The following is an 18,703-nucleotide window of genomic DNA, read 5'->3' on the forward strand; positions in this document are numbered from 1 at the left end:
GTCTTGTAGAACTCGGCTGAGAATCCATCTGGTCCTGGGCTTTTCTTGGATGGTAGGTTTTTAATGGCTTCTTCTATTTCATTGCTTGATATTGATCTGTTTAAATTGTGTATGTCCTCCTGGTTCAGTTTGGGAGGAGCATATGTCTCTAGAAATTTGTCAATGTCTTCGGTAGTTTCTATTTTGTTGGAATACAGATTTTCAAAGTTATGAACATACTTTGAACATATGAACATCCTTCTCTTTGTTAGTGTGGCTAAGGGTTTGTCTATTTTGTTTGCTTTCTCAAAGAACCAACTTTTTGTTATGTAAATTTTTTGAATAGTTTCTTTTCTTTCAATTTCATTGATTTCAGCTCTGATTTTAATTATTTCCTGTCTTCTACTACTTTTGCTGTTTTTCTGTGCTTTCTCTAGGGCTTTGAGCTGTAATGTTAGGTCATTTAGTTGTTGACTTTTCATTCTTTTCTGAAATGCGCTCCATGTAATGAATTTTCCTCTTAGTACCGCTTTCATAGTGTTTCAGAGATTTTGATATGTTGTATCATCATTCTCATTGACCTCTAAGAATTTTTTTTATCTCCTTCCTGATGTTTTCTATTATCCATGTTTCGTTCAATAGCATATTATTTAGTCTCCAGGTGTTGGAGTAATTTCTGTTTTTTATTTTGTCGTTGATTTCTACTCTCAGTTCATTATGATCTGATAGAACCCAAGGGAGTATCTCAATTTTTTTGCATTTCCTAAGGGCTGCTTTGTGGCATAACATAAGGTCTATTTTTGGGAAGGTTCCATGTGCTGCTGAGAAGAAAGTTAGTTAGCTTGTTGATGGATGGAATATTCTATATATGTCTTTTTTTTTTTTTTTTTGCTCTTTCAGCCATTTATTTTTATTTACAGTTTGTGTTCAATGCAAATCAATTCCATAACATGAGAAGTTACTATGAATCAAAGCATAAATACACAAACACCATATACAATCCAAATAGATGTACAGCATTCAGGTATGATGCAAAGGGGCATGTTCATTCACACACACAGTAGCTTCAGATCTGTTTGATCTGGTTGTTCCCATGTAGGTTTCTAAAGATGAGAAAAAAATGATTTTTGGGTTATCAAGACTACTATGGCCATATTAGATACTGGAACAGGTAAGCATCAGTGTGTGACCATGCGAACAAAAGATTTCAGGGACTGTCTATTTTTTGAAAAGTTTCTGTGTATCAAGGCAGTTGTAAAAGATTTAGAGGATCAAGACCACTTTTAGGCTTAGGATCAGGTTCTAACTACCTAAAAATATTGACTGATAACAGAAAGTGTTCCAAATGTGGCTAATCTGATCCATTGTTTTAAAAAAAGTATTTACAGAAAAAGTATAAAAGTTTTTGTGAATTTAATATGCAAGCTAGCTTCCAGTCTTCACTTCCCAAGTGCTTGATTTATAGTTTTGGCTTCTTCACATAGTTACCTTTCTAATTTCAAGATTTACCATTTTACCTTCAAAACTGACCAGTTGTAAATTGTGAAAAGTAATCAACAAATGCAGAAATAAAAACAGAACTTTGAAATTAGTTGAGGTCAATGCAATTTTACTCTTTGGAATCAGTTTAGCTAAAGGAATCTGGCACTCTTATTGAATGAAAACAGGAGATGGGAGATGTCTACCATTTGACTTTGAGAGGATAAGCAAGATTTACTTGTGATGCACAGATTTGGGGTGGATTCCAATCATTGCCCTAGCACATGTCAATTCAAACATAAAAGATTAAACAAAATGTCAAATCCAAAAACCACAGAGGAAGGAGTTCAGTTCCCAAGGGAATAGAAATAGCTTAACAATGTGAAACTTTATCTAGAATATATCAGCATTAAATTAGTACTGCTGAAACAATACATTGAGGATTTACAGTAACACCTGGAAGTTCCTTCTAATGTACATGTAAATAGAATCATGGAAGCTTTTTTATATTACCTAACTGTTTTATGGCCTTATAGATTTCATGAACCAAACAAAAACTGAAATCTCCACTCCACATTCCATCCTTTATCTCTAGATAAAATCTATTCTTGTTTTCAAGGTAGAGTTTTAAGTGTCCATATTTCTTATGCCTCATTCAAGGAAATCATGTCCCAATTTTGGATGTTATCTCTTTTTATCTTGTACATGAAGCTCCAGCAGATTTAATATCGGCATTCATCACCTGTGAAACCCTTCACATGTCCTTCAATCAATTTGGAATTCTCAACGTTTTCTGTGCCAATAAAATCAGGTGTGGAATTGGTAGATTTAATGCAGACCTGCTTCTTCCTTGACACACTGGACTTCTGGTCGCCATTCTGATTGGGTTTAGAAGAGGGGGAAGTAGAGACGTTTCTTGGCCTGAGTCTCTAACAGTAGAGATGTAGAAGAGACAGCAAGATCACAAGGAGACTGGCTGTTGACTGCAGGGCCTGCCACCTGCCTTGGGTGTAGCATGAGTTGAATTGGGGGCAGCAGAGGTACTCTGTGAGGAGTTACTTGAAAGTGTTACAACAGCTGTTTGGTTTGAATAAATCTGCGTGGGTAGGAGCAGTGCCAGAAGCAGCAGCCCCAGCCCCAGCCTGGCCACCATGGCTCTGTCCATGTCCGCTCCCTCGGTGCGCAGCGTGTCTCACAGGATGCTAGATGCGTGGAGATGGGACGGCTCCGGGAGGGCGCAGGCAAGGTCCTATATATGTCTTTTAAATCTAGGTTATTGATTGTGTTATTGAGTTCTGTGGTTTCTTTGGTTGTTTTTTGTTTGGAAGATCTATCTAGTGGTGACAGCGGTGTGTTAAAATCACCCAGAATTATTGTGTTGTGGTCTATTTGATTCCTGAAATTGAGAAGGATTTTTTTGATGTAGAGGGAAGCACCGTTGTTTGGGGCATAAATATTTACTATTGTTATGTATTCCTGATTTATGGTTCCTTAAGCAGTATGAAATGTCCTTCTTTATCCCTTCTGACTAACTTTGGCTTGAAATCCACTTTATCTGATATAAGGATGGAAACCCCCGCTTTTTTACTGAGTCCATGTGTGTAGTAGGTCTTTTTCCCATCCTTTCACCTTTAGTCTGTGGATGTCTTTTTCTATGAGATGAGTCTCTTGCAGGCAGCATATTGTTGGGTCTTTCTTTTTAATGCATTCTGTCAGTTTATGTCTTTTGATTGATGAGTTTAGGCCATTAACATTCAGGGTTATTATGGAGGTATGATTTGTATTCCCAGTCATTTGGCTTATTTTCAGTTTTTAACTTGGCTTGGTTTCTCCTTTGAGTGGGTTTTTCTCCAAGGTAGTTCCTCCCTTTGCTGACCTACATCGTTGTTTTTCATTTCCTCCTCATGGAATATTTTGTTGAGAACATTCTGTAGCGCAGGCTTTCTATTTGTAAATTCTTTTAACTTTTGTTTATCATGGAAGGATTTTATTTCATCTTCAAATGTGAAGGTTAGTTTTGGTGGGTATAGGATTCTTGGTTGGCAACCATGTTCTTTCAGAGCTTGAAATATGTTGTTCCAGGCTTCATAGAATGAGTTTGGGAGGGTTCCCTCCTCTTCTATTTTATGGAATACTTTGAGAAGTATTGGAATGAGCTCTTCTTTAAAGGTTTTGTAGAACTTGGCTGAGAACCCATCTGGTCCCGGACTTTTCTTTGTTGGTAGGCTTTTGATGACTTCTTTTATTTCAGTACTTGAAATTGGTCTATTTAAATTGTGTATGTCCTCCTCGTTCAGTTTAGGCAATTCACAAGTCTCTAGAAACCTGTTGATGTCTTCGAAATTTTCTATTTTGTTGGAGTATAGATTTTCAAAATAGCTTCTAATTATGTTTTGTATTTCAATCGTGTCTGTTGTGATATTTCCTTGTTCATTCCGAATTTTAGTGATTGGGTTTTCTCTCGTCTTCTCTTTGTTAGTGTGGCTAAAGGTTTATCAATTTTGTTTATTTTTTCAAAGAACCAACTATTTATTTTGTCAATTTTTTGTATTGTTTCTTTTGTTTCAATTTCATTGATTTCAGGTCTGAGTTTAACTATTTCCTGTCTTCTACTACTTTTGGCTGTTCTGTTCTTCTTTTTCTAGGGCTTTGAGCTGTAGTGTTAGGTCGTTTATTTGTTGAGTTTTACTTCTTTTATTAAATGCGCTCCATGAAATAAATTTCCCTCTAAGTACTGCTTTCATAGTGTCCCAGAGATTTTGATATGATGTTTCTTTGTTCTCATTTACCTCTAAGAATTTTTTAATTTCCTTCCTAATATCTTCTGTTATCCATTCATCATATAATAGCATAGTGTTTAATCTCCAGATGTTGGAATAGTTTCTGTGTTTTACTCTTTCATTTATTTCTAACTTCAATCCATTATAATCTGATAGAATACAAGGTAGTGTCTCTATCTTCTTGTATTTGCTAACATTAGCTTATGGCATAATATATGGTCTATTTTAGAGAAGGATCCATGTACTGCTGAGAAGAAAGTGTATTCGTTCTTGGTTGGATGGTATATTCTATAAATGTCCGTTAAGTCTAAATTATTGATTGTGTTATTGAGATCTATGGTTTCTTTGTTCAATTTTTGTCTGGAAGATCTGTCCAGTGATGAGAGAGGCGTATTAAAATCACCTAGTATTATTGTGTTATGGTCTATTTGGTTTCTGAAATTGAGAAGGATTTGTTTGACATACATGGATGAGCCACTGTTTGGGGCATAGATGTTTATGATTGTTATATCTTGCTGATTTATGCTTCCCTTCAGCAGTATGAAATGGCCTTCTTTATCCCTTCTGACTAACTTTGGTTTGAAGTCCACATTATTTGAAATGAGGATGGATACTCCAGCTTTTTTGCTGAGTCCATGTGCATGGTATGTTTTTCCCCATCCTTTCACCTTTAGTCTATGGGTATCTTTTTCTATGAGGTGAGTCTCTTGTAGGCAACATATTGTTGGATCCTTCTTTTTAATCCAATCTGCCAGTCTATGTCTTTTGATTGATGAATTCAGGCCATTAACATTCAGGGTTATTATTGAGATATGATTTGGTTTCCTGGTCATATGGTTCATTTTTAAAATTTTATTTATTTATTTGACACTACTTACTTCCTCCTTTATTTGACAATTCCTTTAGGATAATTCCTCCCTTTGCTGATTTATTTCTTTGTTTTTCATCTCTTCCTCATGGAATATTTTGCTGAGAATGTTCTCTAATGCTGGCTTTCTTTTTGTAAATTCCTTTAGCTTTTGTTTATCATGGAAGGATTTTATTTCATCGTCAAATTTGAAGGTAAGTTTTGCTGGGTATAAGATTCTTGGTTGGCATCCATTTTACTTCAGGGCTTGAAAAATGTTGTTCCAGGCCCTTTTAGCTTTTAGGGTCTGGATTGAAAAATCTGCTGATATCCGTATTGGTTTCCCCCTGAATGTAATTTGGTTCTTTTCTCTCACAGCCTTTAAAATTCTGTCTTTATTTTGTATGTTAGGTATTTTCATTATAATGTGCCTTGGTGTGGGTCTGTTGTAATTTTGTGTATTTGGAGTCCTATAAGCCTCTTGTACTTGGTTTTCCATTTCATTCTTCAGATTTGGAAAATTTTCTGATATTATTTCATTGAATAGATTGTTCATTCCTTTGGTTTGTTTCTCTAAGCCTTCCTCAATCCCAATAATTCTTAAATTTGGCCTTTTCATGATATCCCATAGTTCTTGTAGATTCTGTTCATGATTTCTTACCATCTTCTCTGTTTGCTGAACTTTGTTTTCAAGGTTAAATATTTTGTCTTCAATGTCTGAGGTTCTGTCTTCCAGGTGTTCTATCCTACTGGATATGCTTTCTATGGAGTTCTTAATTTGGTTTATTGTTTCCTTCATGTCAAGGATTTCTGTTTGTTTTTTTTTCAATATCTCTAACTCTTTATTGAAATGATCTTTTGCTTCCTGTATTTGCTCTTTTAACTGTCGACTGGTGTGGTCATTCAATGCCTGCATTTGCTCTTTCATCTCATCATTCAGTGTGTGCATTTGCTCTTTCATCTCATCGTTTGCTTCCCTGATCACTTTAATTATGTACATTCTGAACTCCCTTTCTGTCATTTCTTCTGTCATGCTGTCATTGGGTTTTATTGATGTAACATCTAGATTTGTTTGAGGCATTTTCTTTCCTTGTTTTCTCATATTGATCAGGCATCAGTGGACTGCTGAGATATTGCAGATTTCCTCTATTGACTTACAATGTCCTTGAAGATTTCTATATATATCCCCTCTTAGCCTTCAGTAGGCTGAAGTCTTGGAGGAAGTTGATGGCGCGGTGCTCCACAAGGAAGCTGCCTCTCTAGGAGTGGTGGCCTTCAGGTGGGGTATATTCCCTGCTAGTGGGCATAGGTGCCTCCACTTGTTGACCAATGGTCATCCAAAGGGGACCTAGGCTGTGGGCTGAGGCAAGGCCTGTTTGGGCCTGTTTCTCTGGTTTTACCATCCTTTTGGGGAAACCTCACCCGGCAGGGAAGACTCACCCGGTGGGGAGGTCTCGCTAGTCAGTTCCCCTCCTAGAGGTTCCCCTCAATTTACAGCTACTGCCTGGGCTGGGCTGCCTTCCTCTGCAAAGTTCCCAGGGGCCCGGCCCTACCTCCTGGGCCTGGGAGCCTCACCCTTCGCAGATAAATCTCCTTAGGCTGCCCCTCCTCAGAGAATCTGCCCGCAGTCCTGGAACCTTCACTCCGCCCCTAAGCATGTCTCTGTGCGGCTCTTCCACCAAGAAGCCTCCTAGATCCTGGGACCCTGCTCTGCACCTAATCGCCTGGCTATGCGGTCCCTCCTCTGAGCAGCCACCTGGGGCCCCGTACAATCGCTCTGAGTCCCAGAGACCTGCCACACGCCTCTTCCTCCAGACAGCCGCCCGGTGTTCTAGTGCGGTCACTAGGAGTCCAAGCAACTCACTGCATGCCTCCTCCTCCCACCAACCGCCCGTAGCCCTGGGCAATCACTCCGAGTCGAAGTGACCCGCCCCATTCCTCCTCCTCCTCCAGGTAACCCTACGGGTGTACAGGAGCAGTCGCTGTGAGTGGCTCTGAATCCACGTGACCCGCTGCACGCCTCCTCCGGGCAGATGCCTGGATCTCTGGTGTGGCCACTCGAGACCAAGCGACCCACCGTGCTCCTCCTCCAGGCAGCCCCCCATGTTCAGGAGCGTTTGCTTTAAGTCCAAACAACTCACTAATCGCCTCCTCCTCTGAGCAGCCGCCTGGAGCTCTAATGCAGTCACTGCGAGTCCAAACGACCCACTGCACTACTCCTCCTCCTCCTCCTCCTCCTCAGGACAGGCCCCAGTGTTCAGAAGTGGTCTGAGTCCAAACAGCTCGCCACACAGCTTGTCCTCTGGCAACTGTCTGTAGCTCTGGTATAGTCACTCCGAATCCAAGCGGCCACACTCCTCCTCCTCCTCCTCAGGGCAGACCCCGGTGTTCTGAGTCCACACAGCTCTCCTCGCCGCTCCTCCCCTGGGCAGCCGCTGGAGCCCCAGTGGTTGCTCCGAGTCCCAGCGCTGTGCTGAGCAGCCTCCTTTACGACACTCTCAGTTGTCCGAGTTCACTGCTCCAGCAGGGGGAGGGGTGTCTCGCTGGGCAGCTCTACTTCACAAAGTTCCCTGCGTTCCGGGACTACTGTCCCATCCGGGACGCCTCCCCAATGGGAGAGACTCACCTGGCTGCTTTGAGTTGGTCCCAAGTCTCTCAATATCTCCTCTTTTGAATCCTGAGTCCTGGAGCAACATGAAATGCAGCCACCCTCTAGGCCGCCATCTTGAAACGCCTCCTCCTAAACCTTTTCTTTAAGGGGAAATCAATATTAGCAGTGCCTACTTTAGACACTATGCAATCCTAGAGCAAATAGCCCCTATGAGAATGATAACAATATTGTCATAATAAACAGAATGAGTTCAAATATTATCTTCAGTAAAACAAACTGGTTTGCAATAAGGTCTGCAGTTTCTAATCGGGGACAAAGAGGATGCAGAGGGATGTAGGATGTAGCTGTTAATGGGATAGGAAAAGAATGTATAGAAGTTCTAGATAATAGAAAGGGTGAGAGTATAATCAAAAGAAATTGGATGTTGGCATGCAAAAAAGGGAGAAAGAGACTCTGAGGGAACAGGTATACAAAAAGAAAAGAAAGCAAGAAAAGTAAGGAAATAAAAACTGAGAATTATTCAATAAAGAGAAAAGGAAAATCTACACTATAACAGTCATATAGTATTCAAACCTCCCAATCTTCAGTAGCCTGAGGCATGAGATGTACTTGATAATGAGCTTCAAGTCTCCAGCAGGCATCTCAGGATGGGATTTGCCCCACCTAAAGATCAGAGCTATGGATTCCAGGATTATCCAAGTTGGCTGCTCTGGCTTCAAAATGTGTTGGCAAATGGGGAGCTGCAGCTCAGGGTGTGGACGTGGTCGACTGGAGGTCCTGGAGGCGGGTGCGGTTGGTCAGGCTGGGGTCCTGGAGGTCGGGTGTGTTTGGTGTGGTTTTGGGAACCTGGAGGCCAGGTGCAATCCATTGGTCTGGGGTCCTGGTGATAGGACACAGTCAGTTGGTCTGGGGGTCCTGGCGGCAGGGAGCAGTCATTTGATGTGAGGGCCCTGGAGGCAGGGAGTGATCGGTCGGGCTGAGGGATCCTGGAGACGGGGCTCAGTCAGTCCAGCCAGGGGTCCTATGGGGCCTGGCTGTTGTCTCAAAATGGTGGCAGCTATGTGTAATCAAACCTGCAGGTACTGTCACAGTGAACTTCCAGGCAACAGCAGGCAGCTGATGCTCCACTGGTTGTTGGAGATCAGTTTGCTGACTGTCCTCAGATGATCGGGAGATGAACCTCATGCGGTGAGTGATGGATAGGTGTAAGGCAGGTGATAGACAGGCAAGAGGCAGGCAAATGGTGGATGATAGGTGACTGACAGTAAGCAATCTGCACTCAAAAAGGGCATCAATATGCTAACAGACTGCAGGTGATTGCAGTAGACAAATGGAGTAAACAGCGGGGATCGATAAGCAGCAAAAACTGCCTCACCAAGAAACAGATATCCTGTGCTTGAAACCAGAGTTACAGAGTGATGAGGAATGCAGGCTCCCTCTAGTCTGCCATCTTGGATCTCCTCGCTTGTGAATATATTAATTTTTTTCTCTGCAGGATATGCCCATGTTGCCAATATGATTATATCAGCCACAGAGAAAATGAAGTGCAACATCATGAGTCAGCAGCAGGTAGAGAGGTGGAGCATAGAGGAAGCCAGTAGGTCCCTTGGGAGTGACCAAGCTCTAAAGTGACTGTTCATACCAACCCAAAGCAAGAATCTGGTCTTCCACGTCCTCTGACAGTGTCTGTGAAGGCAAGTTGGGCTGATGTGAGAACCTTGATGCTGTCTCTGTCCACTTCTCCTCCCCTCTGTGCTGAAGTATGCTCATTTTTCAGCCTTTTGTCCGTAACATCTTTAGTACCCTATGTAAGCCTCGCATGGCTGCCATCTTGCCTTGGGCTTGGTGATCACGCTGCATCCAATCTTTAGATTCTGTGTTTTGTTCTGATTTTTCTTGAACTTCTTTCTGTTTCTTTTTCAGTGGCTGATGCCTTTCCTCATCTTCTTCTTCTTTTTTTCCCCACACAGCATTCTCCTAACTTTCCATATGTAGATTTTCCTTTTCCAAGTAGTTCTCTCTCCTTCTTCAGCAAACAGTGAACCTGTGATGTACTCAGTGGGTGAAGGACAGGGTGTGCTCCTTCCCTCTGGGAGCTCATGTGCTGGGATAGAGGGGTGCACTGAGTCTCCAAGTAGGAGAATCTTGCCCCATGTGGGGGCTCAGGAGTTCTCCAGGAGAAAAGGGTACCTCTGCTGGCAACTGATATGAGCATTTGCAATTTGCAAATAGAACTTCCTTCAGTTCTATTTTTTTCTATTTTTGCATCCTGGTTATATATAAATATATAAATATATATATATATATATATATATATATATATATATATATATTTGGTAATTTGGTACTGGGGATTGAACCTCGGTCACTTAACTACTGAAGCACATCCCCAGACCTTGAAACAGGGTCTTGTTAAGTTGCTTAGGCCTTTGCTAAGTTGCTGAGGCTGGCATTGAACTTGCCACCTCATGCCTCAGCCTCTTGAGCCACTGGGATTAGAGGCGGACCCTACTTCAGTTACTCCCTCCCAGTTGAAGGCTCCCAAATTTGTGTTTTCAGTCCTGCCTCTCTCTTCCACTTCTTTGCTCCATATGACTGGGACCTACTGACCTTGTCCATCTGGTTGGTCCCCAGAGCCTGTAACTTAGCACTTTATTTCTGGGTGACTTAAAAACACTTTACTTTCTTCATGGATGATATAATGACAGTGGGCAAAATTATAAAAGACAAAAAATGATGCAAAAAAGTAAATAAACCATACATTCATGTGAGTATACACACACACACACATGTATGTACACACATATGCACATGCACACACACACACACACACACATACACAACCAACAGTAGTTGAATTCTAATTTGTTCTGAGAGTATGACAGGTTATAGGCAAAGACTACAGACAAAACATTGTCACCAAGTCTTTTTTCCACTCTTCTTGGTTTGTGTTATATTTGGGAAGCCCACTCCAGAGGTCTTAAAGGGGCTGTTGAGCCTGGTTGACTTGACCCATGGAGGTGCCTCGTAGACTCTTTTTGTTGTCTTTTACTTTAGAGAGGATAAGAAGAAGGTCTCTGGTGCTGCGGGGGCAGAGAACTCATTGGCTCTCTAGACCTTGTGAGAGGTCCCTTTTCTTGGCATGGGATATCTTCTCTCTAGGGTTTCTCTAGGTCTTTTCTAAGAGACAGCATATTTTTGCATTAGCCATTTTTGGTGACATTTTACCACAATTGAATATTAACCACTTTGTATTCCAAATCCCAGGTGAAATAGTGCATAGCAATTCAGTAGGAAGCACTTCCATGGAATGTTTCTTCACAGAAATGTTTGATACCTTTTTCTTGCATTACTTCTTTTCATTCAATTTCTCTGGATCCATTTGTGACTTTTCCAAAGACATCATCTTTCAGTGTCTGTCTTCCTGATCTGTCTTCCACTGTAATGTGGAGATAGAGTTCTGTGCATTGGTAGTGAGAAGTTCTTAAAGACCCCTTGATAGAGTAGAAATATGTGATTCTGACTCCTACTTTAAGGACAGAAGAGAGTTTTAAAGGGTTCTAGCTTTAAAAGATGCAGATAGTTTAATTAGAAAAATGCACTGAATAGCTCCATTTCTTTCCAAATGAAACATGACAAAATTAAGGTCCCAAGCTAAAAAACACATCATAATGTCCATTGGTAAAAAAATGTTCCATTGGCCACCTCTGAAATTAAATGATAACCATTTTCTGTCCTCAGGAGGGAGCTGGTGGTAGTGGCCCAGAATGCCTTCTGTGTTGGTGTGGAACTCCAATAGAGCCTAGTAAGTGAGAATAATGCACTGCTTGTCTGTTACATGATAATACAGCAACTCCCCAGCCCTTCAGCAAAAAACATCAAATTTGGACACCACATTATTTTTTCGTGAGGTGCTTTGACAGGGATTTGTTGTAAGAGATTTGTGGACTAGATCCTTCATTCATGAAGAGGCCATAAGGACCACAAGCTGTGTGACTGACCAGAAATCAGGAGGACCAGAGTCCTAGTGGTCTCTCCATTAAGTACTTGGCTCCAGTCACATAGCTTCTCTGTTGGACCTTCAAGGACCAGCTCACTCTTGACTAAAGGACTGCATCTCTGTTTTTCTCCCTCCGGTACCCCCGACCCTGACACTTCCATAGACATACTTATGGCTAGTTCCTTTACTTTCATAATGTCTTCACTCAAAAATCTTGGGGACTTCCTCAGCTACCCTATGGAAAATGCCCAGTTTTCCATACTGGTCACAAGCATTACATGTACGCTTTGTATTAACCATCATTATGTTTTATTCTAGCATGATCTTCCTAGACTATTCTTTTATTTCACTGATTTATCTCTTCACTGTCTCCATCACTAGATTTTAAGCTTCGATGTGCTGCTGGTTTTGTTCTTAATCCCATTTTCATTTGTTGCTTTTAGAATATCAATTATGGCTAATTTTTCTCTTCATATTCCAGTTGAATTTCACACCATGCATTTAGTCATCTTTCTTTAGTTAGTTGTATTCTAGAACTTCTGTATCCAATATTTAGCCACTTGCTCATGTGGCTATGTAAAATTAAATTTAAACTAAGTAAAATTTAAATCTGGCTTCTTACTAACACTAGCTACATTCCAAATGCTCAACTATCACATGTGGCACGTGGCTACTATTTTGGAAATCAAGATATAGAAAATGTCCAGAACGTTCCACTTGGACAACCCTGTTTTACAGTATTTCCCTCCTATTTTTTCCATGTTATTAAATTTTCACAGAAGAACAACAATTGTTGTTTAGAGCAGGATTACTCTACTTCAGTGCCTTTGTTGTGGGGGGTGTCCTGTGCCTTGTAGTACATTTGGCAGCATCACTCGGCAGTACCTATGCCCCAGTAGTGAAAACATTGTGCACTTGGATTTGTCAGGGGACTTTTCGGATGCTACTTCCTGGCATTGTATATGTCCTCTTTTGGAATTGGCAAAGCACTCTTTCTGTGTGTGATAGTGAATCCAGTTCTGAGTTGAAATTTGGGGTTCCAAAAGGAATTCTGATCTGTTTTAGACGTTCCTGCTAGTAAAAGATGGAATCTGCTCTCTTAAACAGATTTCCAGATCCCAAATAGAATGTTCTCTTTACATTACAGTTTGCTTTGTGCATCTTCCTAATCCAGGAGTATTTGGGGAGGATTCTGTTTTTCCAACATGTTTCCCCATAGCAAAGCTTGTGAATGGCCACAGTTTAAATTCCCAGGTCCTGCCAGAGTTTTCCCAGCTGCCATGAGGTCAAGTATGGTTTTACACCTTAAAAACAGTCATTGGAGTCTTTGAACCTTGCACAAGAATTGGAGGTGGCAGGCAGATCTGGGTGGACTTCCAGTCTCGGTGTGTGACACTCAGTCTCTGATGTGCTTGGCAGAGTTTGTGAAGAGGCTCTGGTACTGTGAATACCTGGGGAAGTATTTCTGTGACTGCTGCCACTCATATGCAGAGTCCTACATCCCTGCATGGATCCTGATGATGTGGGACTTCAGGAAGAACCCCGTCAGCAATTTCTCCAAACAGCTGCTGGATAGCATATGGCACCGACCCACTTTCAATCTGCTGAGCGTCAGCCAGAACCTGTATGCAAAAGTCAAGGAAGTGGACATGGTGAAGGTGAGCAGGGCAAGTGAGTCTAGCTAAGTGTCCCAAGGCAGGAAATGTACCTCACTCTAGTTCTGGGGCATCCCCAGGTGGACTCTGAAAGGAGGACTGTGAAGTCAATGAAGCTTGATCTTTGGGGCTCCTCATCTACACAGGCTCCTTTCCAAGGCCCCATACTGAATTTTTACACTTATACATAATTTGTGTTTTTCTTGAGGAAAGTCTCAAAGTTGTATAAAACTTCAGGTTCTACAAAACCTGGATCCATGCGGAACCGTCTGTGGATCCGTAGACTGTTCTGAATCCCTGCTACAGACACAGTTTGCTTTAAAGTCTTGTTTTCTCCAGGGGTGGCATTCCTCAGTGGTGAGAAGTAGCATCTCACTTTGACACGTACATTGCCAGTGCTGTTGACCATATCTAACTCCCCTCATTTGGCTCCTCACCTTAGGACTTCCAGGAGCAGCTTTTTCATATCAAGAAGCTGTTGAAGACTTGCAGGTTTGCCGCCACGTGTGATTTTTGCCTGGGACAGTCCATGCTCCCTCCTCAGCTGCTGGTCCCCTGAGTGCCTCTGGGGACCTGCTCCCCAGTTCACAGGGCTTCTTAGCACAGTGATTACCCCATGGATGTCCTTGGGAATGCCGACCACCTCTCAAAATTGCTAAATCAGTAGTGGAGTAAGAAGAGTGGGTCAGAGGACCCGGCCGGGTGAGCGCCTAGACCTGGAGCGGGGAGGGGCGGCGCGTCCATGGCCCAGGCCGGGTCCGCCCTGCGGCGTAGGGTGCGGCGGGCAGAAGCTCAGCGGCCGGCGGGGGAGGCTCAGAGGGTGAAAGGGCGGGCACCGCGGGGCCGGAGCCGCGCCGGTTCCGCCCCTGCGCAGCCTGGCGCTTCCGCGGCCCTGGTCCCGGGCTTCTGAACGTTGCCCCGGGACGCCGAGGGCTCCCCGGACCTCTGTGCCCTTGACACCCAGCCACGCGCCCACTGGCGTGCGCGGCTCCGGGCCTCGAGGCCCGCCCTCCCCGGCCAGCTTCCTGGGGCCCTGAAGGAAGCCGAGCCCAGGTTCTAAGGCCACTCCGCTTCCATGTGGAGGCCGCGTCAGGAGGAGGTCCGCGAGGGAGGGATCCGTGGCCGGGCGAGCGGGGTCGTCGCCCACCTGGAGGGAACGTCCTCACTGCCGGAGACAGAGGGCTACCTAGGAGAGCTGGTAACTGTGACTTTTGAAGATGTGGCCGTGTACTTGTCTTGGAGGGAATGTAATCTCCTTGATGAAACTCAGAAACATCTGTACCATGATGTGATGCTAGAGAATTTGGCACTTGTAACCTGCCTGGGTTGTTGGTGTGAACGAGAGGATGAGGAGACAACTTCTCAGCAGAGTGTTTCTGCACAAAGAGTGTCACAGATTAGGTCTCTCAAGACCCATGCTGCCCAAAAGGTCCCTTCCTGTGAGATATGTGGCCCAGTCTTGAGAGATATTTTTTTACTTGGTTGAGCAGCACCATGAACAGAAACCATATGTGGATGAGTCATGTGGGCAACAATTACAGTTCACAGCATACCTTCATCAGCACCAAAAGCAGCACATTGAGGAGAAACCCTTCAGAAGCAGTGTGAGTGGAGACTCACTTCTGAACAGCTGCAGACTCCTGGTGTCCAAGAAACTATTTACCTGCAGAGAAGTTGGGAAGTACTTGCTGGTGAGCTCAGGATTTCTCCAGCAACAGGCCACTCAAACTGGAGAGAAGTCCAACAGAACTGAGTACACAATGGCTTTTCACAATGTAAAAAGTTATTACAGCTGGGAAAAATACATGAGAACTTCAAACTACAAACAAGAACTTGTTAAGCACCAGCATGTTCTCAATAGGGAAAGATGTTACCTATGCGGTGAATGTGGGAAATCCTTCAGTACCAGCTGTAACCTCAGTTATCATTCAAGATTTCAGACCTTAGAAAAGCCATTCGAATGTGTGGAATGTGGGAAATCCTACCAGCAAACCTGTAACCTGATCACACACTGAAGAGTTCACACTGGAATAAGACCTTAGCAATGTAGTGAATGTGGAAAACTATTTATTAGGAAGTATAACCTCTTTATACACCAAAGGGTTCACATTGGTGAAAGGCCGTATGAGTGTAGTGAATGTGGGAAAGCTTTTAGCCATAGCTCAGCCTTGTTACACATCTGAGAATTCACACTGGAAAAAGGCCTTATGAGTGCAGTGATTATGGAAAATCTTTTAGCCATAGCTCTAGCCTCATTACGCACCAGAGAGTTCACACTGGAACAAGGCCTTATGAGTGCCAGGAATGTGGGAAGTCATTTACTCATAGCTCCATACTCCTTCAACACCAGAGAGTACATACTGGAGAAAGGCCTTATGAGTGGAGTAAATGTGGGAAAGCCTTTAGCCAGAGATCTAGCCTTATGAGACACCAGAGAAGTCACACAGGAGAAAGGCCTTATGAGTGCACTGAGTGTAGGAAAGCCTTCAGCCATCACTCTAACCTCATTAAACACCAAAGAATTCACACTGGAGAAAAGCCTTTGACCAGAGCTCCAACCTGAAGGAACACCTGAGTTCACAGGGAACAGCTTTATGAATGCAGTGAATGTGGAAAGTCCTTTACCTTGAGCTCCAATCTCCTAAAACACCAGAATGTTCACAAGGGTTAAAGGCCTTTCAGTCATACAAGTAGGGCTGTTACAGACTGAATTGTATCCCTGCAAAGTGTTCAATGCCTTATTTCCATGTGGATGTTTATAGAAAGGGCCTTTAAGATGGTAATTAAGGTTAAATGAAGTCAAGGATAGGACCCCAATCCAGTATGAGTGGTGTTCTTTGAAGAAGAGTAAGCAATACCATGAACTCTCTGCAAGATGTCCACAAGTCAGGGAACCCAGCACTGTCAGGGTCCTGACTGGAATTTCACCACCCTGGATTGTGATCAAATAGTCTTTTTCAAGCTGCCCAATCTGAGGCTTTGCTATGGCAGACTAAACTAATGGATATTTTGGTTTATGAGTGATTAGGAATTCACAGCTGCATTTGGGGTGCCCAGAAAGAGGGGAGAGGAACATTTGCCCAGTTGGAGCTATGAGTTGGTTATCCATTTTGTGTGGAAGATTAAGTATCCCAAGATGACTATATCCATACCAATTTCATGTTAGTCAAATTTCTAACATATTGTGGGCTCAGCTAAGTTCTTACTTCTTAGAACTGTGTTCCTTACTTCCCATTCATGAAGACTCATGTACTTAGGGTTCTTAGCTACCTTTCTGAGTATTTGTGTCATTCTCACTATGTAACCCTACTAATCTACATTAGTCGCAATTCACCTCACTCCACAACTTCTCATGTAGTCTCCAGACCTCTTGTAGACAGTCACTGCACTTAAGAGGTGACATAATGACTTCCCAGCAAGGTGAGATAATTGAGTCCAAACTCTGTGTTCATCTGCCCACATTCCACACTTGCAAATCCAACATCTCAGCTGGTATCCTTGCAGCAAATGCCAGTTCAGTGAGTGAATACTATTCCTAGGTAAGTATCACATACTTAGGGGAAAAGATTCCACTTCCTAGGGTGTTTTGTGATATCCCTGTGGACTGGAATTGTTGATTGTCAGCTTTGGAAAGAAAGTGAATTGCAAGTTGAGATGAAAGTCACAACTTACACCTCATGCCAAATTGACAAGTCTCTACAAGAAGAAAAACAAATACACTAAAATATTTAAAATGATTATTTTCTTCTTAAATAAACAAGTGTAAGTCATTACAAATTGGGGCTCCAGTTTAAAAAATGTAGTTTTGATGGGTCTTCAAAAATTAAAAGCAAAACAAGATCACAAAAAAAAAAAAAAAAAAGAAGAAGAGTGGGTCAGGATAAGGATGAAGCAACTCTAGCCAGTGGCCTTTGAGTCATTATGAATAAATTATGGTGGCTATATATGACCTTACATTTACATCTCATCATGTTAAACGTGCGGTCCAGTGGTGCTGAGTCCATGACATCGCTGTGCTCTTCTCACCCCTGTCCATCTGCAGAACTCTTTTCCTCTTGCAATCTTGAAACTCCATATGCATCAACACAATGCCCATTCCACCTCGAACCCTAGAAAATACCTTTCTGCTTTATGTCCCCATGGATGTACTACTCTCAGTGCCTCATATAAGGGGAATCTTAGAGTGTTTGTCTTCTCGTGACTTATTTCACTTAACATAATGTCTTCAAGGTTCATCCACATTGTAGCATGTGTCAGAATCTCCTTCCTTTGGGGCTGTGGATGTAGCTCAGGAGAAGAGGGCTTCCCTAGCATGTGTGAGGTACTTTGTTGGATCCTCAATACCACATAAAAATAATAAAATGAAGTTTAAGAAAAGAATATAAAAGAAGAATTTTCTTTCTATATAAGGCTGATTAATATTCCTGTGTGCCTATTTCCATGCACTGAAAGACACCTATGTTACTACCCCTCTTTATGAATAATGCTGCTACGAGCATGGGGCCTGTATAAATCCCCAGATGAAGAGATAGGAGGTATGTCAAACCTGGGCAGGATCGCAGCCCTCCGACTCTACTTCTAGAAGCTTATCCTAAGGATATGCTTGCAGATATGGACAGAGATTTAGCTAAAATATAGTTTTTTAAAATGTTTGAAATTTTTTATTTGTTTTAATTAGTTATACATGACCGTGGAATGCACTTTGGTACATCATATATAATGGAGTATAATTTCTCATTCTGCAGGTTTTACATGATGTAGAATCCCACTGGTTACATAGTTATATATGTACATAGGTTAACAATGTCTGATTCATTCTATTGTCCTTCCTACCCCTAGACCTCCTCCCCTCCCTTCAGAAATCATATTAAAAATCTATCAGGTGTTCAGTAATAGGATGGAGATTAAATTGATACAACATGCATATAATGGAATGCTGGTCAGTAAAGGTTCAGGTGTGAATTCACTGAGGGAGGTTATTTTATTCTTTTTAGATATACGAGACAGTAAAATGTATCTTGACAAATCATACATACATGGAGCATAACTTAACATTCTTTTTGTTGTACATGATGTGGAGTTATCCTTGTCATGTATTCATACCTGAACATAGAGAAGTTACGTCTGATTTATTCTACTGTTTTTTCCATTCCCATCCCCATACTTTTCCCTTTATTCCACTTTGTCCAATACAATAAACTTCTATTCTTCCCTCTGCCCGCTTATTGTGTGTTGGATCTACATATCAGAGAGAACATTTGATCTTTGGTTTTTCGGAATTGGCCTATTTCACTTAGGATGATAGTCTCCATTTTCAAGCAAATGCCACAATTTAATCTCCTTTATGGCTGT

The 18,703-nt window shown here is 42.2% G+C and overlaps 1 pseudogene across 1 annotated transcript; it reads right to left on the reverse strand.

Annotated features, from left to right (window-relative positions):
* Positions 1 to 884: 884 nt before the first annotated feature.
* Positions 885 to 2,689, reverse strand: LOC306659246 (signal transducer CD24-like; annotated as a pseudogene). Its single transcript has one exon. The product of its transcript is annotated as a signal transducer CD24-like (transcript).
* Positions 2,690 to 18,703: the final 16,014 nt, after the last annotated feature.

The sequence above is a fragment of the Sciurus vulgaris genome (genome assembly GCF_902686455.1).
Source record: "Sciurus vulgaris genome assembly, chromosome: 4".
Taxonomy (NCBI): Eukaryota; Metazoa; Chordata; class Mammalia; order Rodentia; family Sciuridae; genus Sciurus; species Sciurus vulgaris.